Below are 10,120 nucleotides of genomic sequence, written 5' to 3'. Positions count from 1 at the left end.
AAAAGCTCACGTGCCATCCCCCGAAGAGCAGGTTCCCTGACAAGCAGCTATGCCAGAGTCTTGTCAAGTGAGTAGGGACTCCCATCCCCATCTCCAGGTGCCCCGTGGGGAACACCCAGCCATGTCCCCTTGTCCTGAGAGCTCCTTGGGCCTGCAGAGCTGGGAATAGCCTGGACTGCAGAAAGGGTCTGGTCCCGGTGGCTGTGTCACGCTACGTGGGAGCAGCAGTGTCCTCCCTTCCCCAGCACCACGCTGAGCTTTGGACTGCTCAGCTCCCCACAGCCGTGGGGTTCTGCCCCTAGAGCTGGGGCACCCAGTGCAGACCTTCAAGCCCTTCCAGACAGCATCAATTCTGTCCCTGCTGGCTAGCTCTGAAAGAGACAGCTCCCAGCTGATGCCTTGCTTCCAACTAACAGAGCACACTAAACTAAAGGAGAGGGGAGCCGCACATGTCAGCAAAGCCTTTCAAACCCAAAATCAGATGGTTTGAACCCTGGTGGGGTGGCAGGGCTTATCCAGGTAACTTGGTGGGTCCCTTTGCACCGGCATGATGCAGCACAAGCACCAGAGGCTTCAATTCAGGAAGCAGATGCTCTGCAGAGCAGATCATGTGATCTGGTTGCAGAGCAGTGGAGATTCCCTGTGCAGGCAAATCATATTCCTAGGCCCCAAAACAATTTCAGGCTCAGGCTGTACACCAGGCTAGGCAGTTCCACTGAGACCAGTGGAGGCCCCGTGGACTCACCTGTACTGGCTTTTCATGGCAGAGGAGCTGTGGCCAGTGTCCATTTTAAATAATTTTATTTCCACGTGCCATTAGTAGCTGATACAACCTAGGAGCTGCACTCCTCCTGACTTCCCAAACTCTTTGCCAGGTGGTCAGGCCATGGCTTTCTTGGGCTTGAGCTGAGTTTTGACAGCAGTGAATAAAGAAATAGCCACTGTATTTATGGCTGTCCACTTGGACATGCAGCCAGGCTGTGGTTTAAGGACTGTCCTTACTCCTCCTTGCAGAGTTGAGCTGCCCGAGTATGTCCTGGACATGGGCACTGTCCTTAAGGGTTTCACTGAGAGAAGCACTCTGGAGATCACCAACCCTGGGCAGATCCCAGTGTCCTTCCAGGTCGATGAATCTGTCCTGCAGGACACAGGTAAGCAGTGCTGGAAACACTTCCTGTGGCCTTGAAGGAGGTGTCTCAGACAGATTAGCTTAAGCCACTGAACCTGGGGAGGTTTTTGAGCTTTTTCTTCTCAGTGCCGCCCCTGCTGGGAGCTTTAGAGGCAGAATTCTCCTGGCCATCCATGCCCAGGGACCTGGCCTGGCCTGCCTGTGACTGCCCTAACGCTTCAGTGCAGGGGCTAGATGGGCTCATCACCCTGGTCACCTCTCAGCATCTTCTGCCCTTGGCTCCCACGAGCAGCAAGCTTCTTTGGGCACTCTGTGGGCCTGTTTTGGCAACCAGTGGGGTCTGCTGTGCTTTGGAAATGCTTGGTTTGGAGTTCACACTGTCACAGCACTTGTATTCAGCCTTTATTGAGGAGACAGCCTGTGAGATCCTCTGGTGGATCAAGAGAGGCTTCCAAAAAAGGCCTTGAGGCAAGGCTGCGCTTCCGTCACAGTGGCTCACTGTGTCTGAGGGGTGTTCAGGTGCACTCCAAGTTTTCATCCGGGTCACAGCCCGGCGTGGGGCCTTCCCCAGACCTCTCAGCCAGGACACCTGTAAGGCCTTAACTTAAGCTGCTTTGTCTTCATCTGTTCCAGGTTTCAGCGTGGACGTGGGCCTGATGAAGAGCCTGGCCCCCAGCCAGACCATGGCGTTTAACGTGTGCTTTGAAAGTGCCCGCTGGCCGCAGGGTGACGTGGATGTGCTGCTGCCCATAGAGGTGCCACAGCTCTTGGGGCAGGCAGCAGGCTGGGCACAGCAGCACGTGTCACCTGCACCCTCCGCTGAATTCTCTGTCCTTCTCCAGGTGACAAAAGGCCCCACGTCTCACATCCGCCTCCGCGCCACTGTGCTGGAAGCGTCGCTCGACCTCTCCAAGAACACGCTGCAGTTCTCTGACATCCTGCTCGGGCAGTGCCAGGTTGAGACCATCCGGCTCTACAACCGCTTCCAAGCACCCTGCAAATGGTCCATCGAGCCTGTTCTGAAGGTAAAGCACAGGCGACACTGAGCACGTAGCTTTCTTGGCTGGGTTTTCTCTGTGTCTCTTGCCCTTTCTGCTCCTGTGGCTGCCTGAGCATTTGGGTCTGCAGCGTGTTGAAGGAAGCTTCTGAGGGTCTGGATCAAGGCTGGTTTGCCTGGACCTGTTCCATTAGTGGGTGCTTTGCTTTTCTGCCATCTTCACCCATTCCTGCTGCTCTGAGGACAGTAGTTCCCTGTCTGCCTGCCCTGTCTACAGGTTTTCCCTCCAGCTCTAGGCTTTGGGGCCACACTTGCTTTGGCTGTGGGTGCTCTCAGCACCGTATCCGTGTCTCAGAGCACTCAGGAAGTGGGACTCTGTCCTCGCAGACCGAGGAGACCTCACACGTTTGGTTTCTGTGCCCAGAACAATCACCTCGAATACATGACACCAGCCGTACGCCAGAAGTGGCAGGCGCTGGAGGATGAGCCCTGTCCCTTTGAAGTGATGCCCTCCCAAGGAACCCTTGATCCAGGATGCTGGCAGAACTTAGAAATCCACTTTACACCCAAGGAGGAGGTGAGATTGGCAGGTGTCAGCCCGGGAGGCCTGTCAGGGCTATTTGGAAATGAGGGCCTGGTGCAGAGAGTGTGCTATGAGCGCTGCCTTCACAGGGAGCTTTCTGCCAGGCCCGCACTCTGCGTGGCTCAGTTCACCCCACAGAGCACTCCCGTGAGATGTGCTTTGAAATGCCCACAGGGAGCTTGCACAGAGAGCACCAGGGCTGCCTCTCGGCACATGGAGGGGATGTGCCCAACTCCCCTCAGCCTCCCCCTGGCCTGGCTGTGTTTGCAGCTGCGACACTCGGTGCAGAGCAGCTGCCCACTCGCAGAGGATAATCCTGGAATGGCCAGTCTGGGCTCATCCTGCTGCAGGACTGACAGACAAAACAGCCACCACACACCTTCCTGGGCACGGCGGGACAGTCACCTGTAGTGGTGTGTTGCCAGCAGTGCCTGGGGCTCTGGCCTGCCTGCACATTGCCGTGCAGCTGGGGATTCAACTTAAAGGATGGAGCATTCCCAAAAGTAGTTTGCCTGTGGCCGCTGGGTCTCGGAAACTGGCAGTGTGTGCCAGCATGGACACAAGTGCTTCTGTGCCCAGACAGTGCCAGGGATCTTTTAATTGCTGGAGAGATGTAACCATCTTGTGTCTGGCTTGGACCAGAGCCAAAGCACTAAGCAGAGAAGATGACCCTTATTTCTGGCCAGCGAGAGCTCGTTTGCCTCTCTCTCCACGAGCTGGTGTTTGCCTGATGCAGCAGTGCCAGGACTGTGTCTGGACACTGTAACCCCGGGGCCCCTTCCCATGAGCATTGCTCTCCTGCATGACCAGGTGAAAACACCTGACAGTCCATTGTACATCCATCTGCTTCCCGAATACCCAGTTTCAGTGCACACCAGGATTCATCCCAGTTCCTCAGCCCCAGGACACAGACGCCGTAGTCCCCAGCATAAGTAAATATCTGGTTTCCATTCACCTTGGAGAGACTGCTAACACCCTGACCTTGGGGCAAGCATTGTTGTATCTGGGGTCCTGTCACCCGGGACTTCATGGATGAGTTTTCTGCACTTTTCTCTTTTCAGAGGTCTTACAAGAATGAGCTGAAGCTTAACATCTGTGGGAGCAGCAATCACTTAAAGCTGCACCTCTCAGGACAAGGTCTGGAGCCACGGCTGGAGTTCAGCCCCCCAGCACTAAAGATGGGACCGGTGCTGGTGGACAGTGATGGGGTGGAGGCCACAGTGGTGGTGAAGAACCCCTGCGACTTCCCCATTGAGTTTTACTCCCTGGATTTTGATGAGCAGTACCTTGAGGAGGAGAAGGTGAGGAGGCGGCTCTGGTCCCCTTGTACATGCTGCCCAAGCTTCACAGCACTGCAGCATTGCCAGGCTTGTGCCAGGGAGATGGAGGCAATCCCCAGGGCAAGGCCAGCTCTGACCAGCTGAGTCACTCGGCAGAGGTTTCTCTCCCGGCCCTGCTTGTAGCTCTTGCCTCTGCTCTGGAGCCCGCTCACCCCACCGGGCGTAACAAAGCACTTACACCTCATATCAGTCAACAACCCCATTGCCAGAAGCTCAGTGCCTTTAAAGAAGGCGGATGAAGGTGCCAGAAGTATAAGCAGGGTTTTCTCTTCTGTTTTAGGTGCTGGAACACGTGGGACTGCATCCCCACGGGCCTCCCCTTGCCCCGGCTGCTGTGCTCTCCACAGTGGAGTACCCAGAGGAGCGGCTGGGCCCTGCAGAGCGCGTGGAGCCCTTCACCATTGTGGCACCGGGAGGTGCTGCTGTGGAAGACAATCCGGTGGGTGCTCCAGTGGTGCCAGGGCAGGGCCCAGGCTCGATGGGGGCATGGGGGACAGGTTGGACGGGAAAGGATCATGGTGGAGAGGTAGTGAAGATGTGATGGGGCCCCGTGGCTGCAGGTCTCCTTTCTGTCAGGGGTGGGACAAAAGAGACAGCTCTGCTGGGGACAGAGCAGTTCTGTAGGACAAGAGGTAAAAAGTCACTTAAACCATCAACTTCCTTTGAGGAGAGGGTCCTGAGTGAGAAGGGTTGTCCCGTGTGGGTTTCTTGTTTGGGTTTTTGGGGTTTTTTTGGTTTTTGGGGTTTCTGGTGGGTTTTTTTGTTTTTTTTTTTTTTGTTGAGGTTGGGATTGAAGGTATTTGAGATGGTATTTTATATTTGGGTTTAGGTGTTTGTTATTTTTTATTAGTGGAACAGTTTCACAGCTGTGAGTTTTGTAGTTTTTCATTAGCAAGGTATAAAATGGTTAACTATTTTTTGTTATGAGGTTTTTTTAAATTAAATTATTTCATGAAGAAATGATACTTAGGTTATTATTTTTTAACTTAATAACTGATTTTTCAAAGCCTGTAATGTGGACTTTTTTGTCTAATTACAAAACATTACTTAAATCGATGAAGAAGTAGGAAGAAGAAGGTGAAGAAGAACAATTTGGTTTTGCTTTAAAACTTTTATCTTGCTTCATATTTATTACTATATTCTAAAACCTTAAACTCTAAGATTTTTACTTTGTGATATTACACACTTGTAACTAACTACGCACTCGTAATTTCAGTGTTTTTAATTAATTTTGGGAGTCTTCTCTACAGCCTCAGGTCAAATGCAGTGCTCTTTTGTAAGTCTGTGCCTTTTAGCAGAGAAAGATTAAAATTCTCAGTATCTAGGATTCCAACAGTCCTAGGCCAAACAAACACCCATAAGGAAAACCAAGTCCATGGGCAGGTGGACTTATTTATTTATTCTCTCTTCTGCTGGTGAAGAAACCCCCGTTTTGCTTTCCAGGATGGGGATGTCTCAGGGCTCACCTCTGCCTCCCTTTTCTCTCTCCCCTTAGGCCAAGGCCCCGGATGCGAAGGGCAGCTCTGCCGAGGGCCAGCCAAAGATGGGTGAAGCGGCCAGCAGAGACAGCTCTCCAGAGGAGAACCAGATCTCCACAGGCCGAGCAGAAAGTTCCTCCACAACAAGATGCAAAAATACGCTGGAAAGTGCCTCAATCCCCACAGAATTCCTCAGGTGAGCCGCACGGGAGGAGGCGATGCCTCTGCTTCTTGCTCCTCTTGCCAAACAAGGCCCATGGTGCCCAGCTCCACAGTGACCCCGTGCCAGTGCCCCCGTGGGATGGCGAGTGCACCCTCCTCGCTTCGTTTGCTCCTCAGCAGTGTCTGAATTCTCCTCTTTAACTGCCAGGCTGAAACGGTACCGGTGGATCGTGCCTGCCCGCGGTGAGGTGGAACTGAAGGTCCACTTCTCCACCATAAAGCCAGGGAAGTTTGAGCAGACGCTGACGTTTGAGCTCGTGCAGACAAAGCGCCAGTACAAGCTGCCCTGCAGTGGCACCAGCCTGTACCCCAGCATCAGCCAGAACCCACGGTAAGGCTGGCCCCTGGCAGCCTCCCACACCACAGCTGCCCCTGAACCACAGCCAGGGCTGCCCCTTGGGGCTTCTGGCCTGGCCAGATGGTGCTGCCTGAGGTCACCCAGCACCTCCTCCTGTGCTGGAGCTGGGAAGGCAGATGGTACCTCAGCCTCCAGGAAGAGTTTTGGCTTTCTGACTACATTTCCTACTCGGAGCGCCTCATAGCTCCTCCTTCCCCACTTTCTCTGCCCAGGGTGGTGTTTCCACAGTGGAGGAAAACCATGGAGAAAGATGAAGTTGTCGTCAAGGAATATGTTGAGAGCACAAAGCAATTCCACTTTGGGCCGCTGCTGTGTGGGAAATCAAGAGAGTGGTATGTGCTCCCTGCTGGGCCTTGCACTTCTGTGGGCACGCCTGGAGAGACAGGCTGTCCTGGCGGCACAACCCAGGGCAGTCCTGGGAGATCCATGGGTTTGAGGGACCACAGATGTGTGAACTTGAGCAGACAAGAGGCAAATGAGCCTTGGAGGAGCTGCTCTGCCTGCCCAGTGGGTGCCGTGGTGGCCGCCTTGGTGGCCAGAGCCGCATGCTGCTGCCAGTCCAAAGGTGTCTTGGGGGGCAACTTCCGTCCCCCTCCACATCTCAGCTTCACCCCTTAGGAAATGAACTTGATGGTGGTTTTTGAAGTGCTTTCAGCTCTGCAGGTAGCCTGGTTGAGCAATTATTCTGTAGATGGTTTTGTAAACCTTTCATTAATCTGTAATGATTAACAAGATTTTATTATTGACCTGCCAATAGGTGTTGGGGGTAACGTACAGCAGGAATTACATTTTCCTGTAATGACACTGCATCCTCACTGCTGGATAAAGTCTGCCTAAACAGATTGTCATTGAAGCTATTGTGTATTTCTATTTTACTGTCACTTCTTTTTAATGACATTTAACATTAAGTTCTTGTCTCCGTGGGAGCTCTGGAGGGCTAGGGCTATTTGGACAACCCAAGGAAATGAAATCAAAATAGTTTAAAAAACAGACAATCTTTAGCCAGACTGATGGATGGTCTGGGATTTCTGTTTGCCTCTTTAACCCTTTCATTCCAAAGTCATTTCCACACCTGAGAGAAGGGTCATTTGTTCTCTTTTGGCCTCAGTTCCTCTTGGGAATTGATGCTTTACGTTTCTTTCTCAGCCTTTGAGCTAACCCATCAAATCCAAAGCAGTTTCATGACTTTTATGAAAGAAATTAGCAAAACTCTTTTTTCAAAAGCCTTTCTTTAGGCACCCTGCAGGGAAGGCAGCCCAAGAAAGAAGGGGAAAGAACCCAAGTGCCTGCTGAAGCGTTATTTTTCTAGGCACCTTTGAATTTCCATTGTATTAAAAACTCTTGCAGTGGCCTGAGCATCATCAGGCTTCTGGGCTGGAGGCACCAAGCCCAGGGGAAGGCATCAGAGTAAGGCAAGGATGAGCACACGCCCATGCCCCTGACTGGGATCCATTTCCCTCACTTGTTTGTTAGAGCAGGGTCTTCCAGCACCACTTCCTTGGGTGCACACGTGTAGGAATATAAAAAGGTAGAAGACTTTAGAAAGTGCAGAAAGGCCCCAGAAAGTAGACACAAAGCTGAGAAAAGCTAGGAAATTTCAAAACCTTCTCATGGGAAGCTAGGAAGTTAAGAACCAAGTCAATACATTTCTATTTATCATAAGGAACACGAAAGAGCAAGAACTTATTGATAGCTCAAGATGTGAAAAGTCCTAGATATATGCTTTAAGATAGAAAAAGTTTCCATCTTAAATAATTAATTATTGTGTATTGTTTGAAGTTCATAGGAGTCCTTTTTTTTAATATTAAACCCACCTGGGTCCTTTTCTAATTGGTTAGAGTATAATGACTTGACACCTTTTCTTTTATGCTGTTGGTCCAAAGAATATGTAGAAAAAGGCTTTGCATGGGCTGCCATCTTATCTCTGATCTGTGTTTGCATGGATGTTATTGTTTCTCTGTGCCTCTTGCTTTTTGCTTGTATGACACAGACAGATAATAAATCCTGAGTCTGCAACCAGTCAGGGTCCCGTCCCGCTTGTGAGACACGGACCGATCCGGCACACACGGTGCTCTCCTCGATGTGTGGCAAAGCCAACAGTCTGCTCTGCAGCCCTTTCCCCTTTTGTGGACAGGTACGAGGCCCAGAACTGTCCCGGCAACTCGGAGAATTTAACCATCCTGAACAACTCCCCCCTGGACGTAGAGGTCCAGTTCTCCTTTGAGAATGCTGGGGGAGCAGAGACGTTCCTTTTGGACCCTGCCAGCATGGCACTGAAACCAAAGGAGAAGCAGGTAGGAGAAGGGCAGGCAGAGCAGGCAGCGTAGAAGTGCCCAGGGGCTGCTCCTCCTGCTCTCACGCAGAGCTCTTTCTATTTCTTCCTGTGGGGCCGGCGCCAGGAGCTGACCATTTGGGCATACCCCACTTCCCCTGGCTTCCTGGAAGACAAACTCATCTGCAGCATTGGGAAGAACCCAGACCCAGTGGTCTTCAGCCTGTGCTGCCATGGGGTGCACATGAAGCTGGAGGTCAGCCCCCTGGAGCTGTCCTTTGACAAGCTGCTTCTGCACAGGTCAGTCATCCCACAAGCGCTCCAAGACTTGTGACAAAGAGAAAACGTTTGACTCGGGTTTCCAGGGCACGGATGGAGCTGCTCCAAGTTGCATTCAGTGGCGAGGCTGGTGTGGCCGTCCAGCAGCTGATGCCAAGTGCCTTCCTGTCTCTGCAGGACTGACAGCAGGACCTTGGTCCTGAGAAACTACACCCTGCTGCCCATGGCCTGGCAGCTCAGTGGGCTGGATGACCTTGTTGAGGACTTCTCCTTGTCACAAGATAACGGCACCATTGCTCCCCGCTCTGAGTTTGAAGTGACGGTGCATTTCAAGGCCAGGCAGATTGGCAGCATGAAGAAGACCCTCCGACTAGAGGTGAGAGGGGCTGTGCCCTGCCTGGCAGAGCGGGGCACAGCGAGCAGCCATGTGCTGCTGGGGACAGGCTCAGGAAGAGCTGCACCCGACAGGCACAAGGGTGCTCTGACCCCAACTTCTGCCTCTACACTGCCTTTGCCAGAACGTGCAGTGCATCCACGTGAAACATAAACTTTAAGAGATTTAGAGATTTTAGAGGAGCTAAGATTTTACTTAGAGATATTGCCTTACTAGAGTTAATTAAAATCAGTGAGTAGGCCTTGATGAAGTTAAGAGTTAGTAGTTAACTAATAATTGATTGCTTGTCAACACAATCTTTAGTTAGCTGGGTTTATAATGAAGAATGTAGAAACTGACAAATAGCTTTTAGCAACATAAGACAATTGTGGGCCTCCTCTGTTCTGAAACCAATTGAAGACAAGGAATGGGAGTTCTACCAAGGTTCATTTGTCATATTTGCATTGAAAAGATAGAAAGGTCAGAATGAGGAAGACTTCATTTACTTCCTCATTTTGGGACCCCTCCCCATGAAAGGGACCACTGACCCATTTCAAGGAACAAACTACGCATGCTTAATAGCTTTTGAAATGATTAGCATATCAAGCGAGGAATGGGATGTACTAAATTATGAATGTGTATTTGTATTTTGGGTATTCAACACTTGTGTGGATAAAAGGACTCTGTAATCATCTGAAAGGTGCGGTGTGTATTTGGGAGCTATCCCGCACGCTGCCCGGCGTCGCAATAAGCATACACTTCCTAACTTTAAACTGTTAGAGAGTTTTTGTCCGTCACAGTTGGGTAGCGGTACTAGATCAATATCCATATTTCTTTAATAAATCACACGTCCCCCCAGATAACCAGACACTGCACCCTGAGCCTGTTCCACAGCCTTGTCCCTGTGGGTGGTTGAAGGTTGTTGTTTGCTTGTGCAGACTGCGGCGTGATCTCTACACTGGACTTTGTCTGAAGCTCTTGCATGGTGCAACAAACTCTCCCCCTGGGATTTTGTTCCCCATGGTTTAGGGGCTGCATTTCCGAGAAGGTGCTAGGTGACTGGAGAGGGTTGTCAATACCACCTGCTCT

General features: G+C 51.4%; 1 long non-coding RNA gene across 1 annotated transcript; it reads left to right on the top strand.

Moving 5' to 3' along the window:
- The first annotated feature begins 3 nt into the window (after positions 1 to 3).
- LOC128802607 (uncharacterized) lies at positions 4 to 1,776 on the top strand. The gene is made up of 3 exons (XR_008435509.1): positions 4 to 67; positions 1,015 to 1,151; positions 1,763 to 1,776. It is a non-coding gene; the product is annotated as an uncharacterized LOC128802607 (long non-coding RNA).
- The last annotated feature ends 8,344 nt before the right edge of the window (positions 1,777 to 10,120 follow it).

Source organism: Vidua macroura, unplaced genomic scaffold, assembly GCF_024509145.1.
Source record: "Vidua macroura isolate BioBank_ID:100142 unplaced genomic scaffold, ASM2450914v1 whyUn_scaffold_126, whole genome shotgun sequence".
NCBI lineage: Eukaryota > Metazoa > Chordata > Aves > Passeriformes > Viduidae > Vidua > Vidua macroura.
The sequence above is the reverse complement of the archived record's forward strand: the minus strand, read 5'-3'. Positions and strand labels throughout refer to the sequence as shown.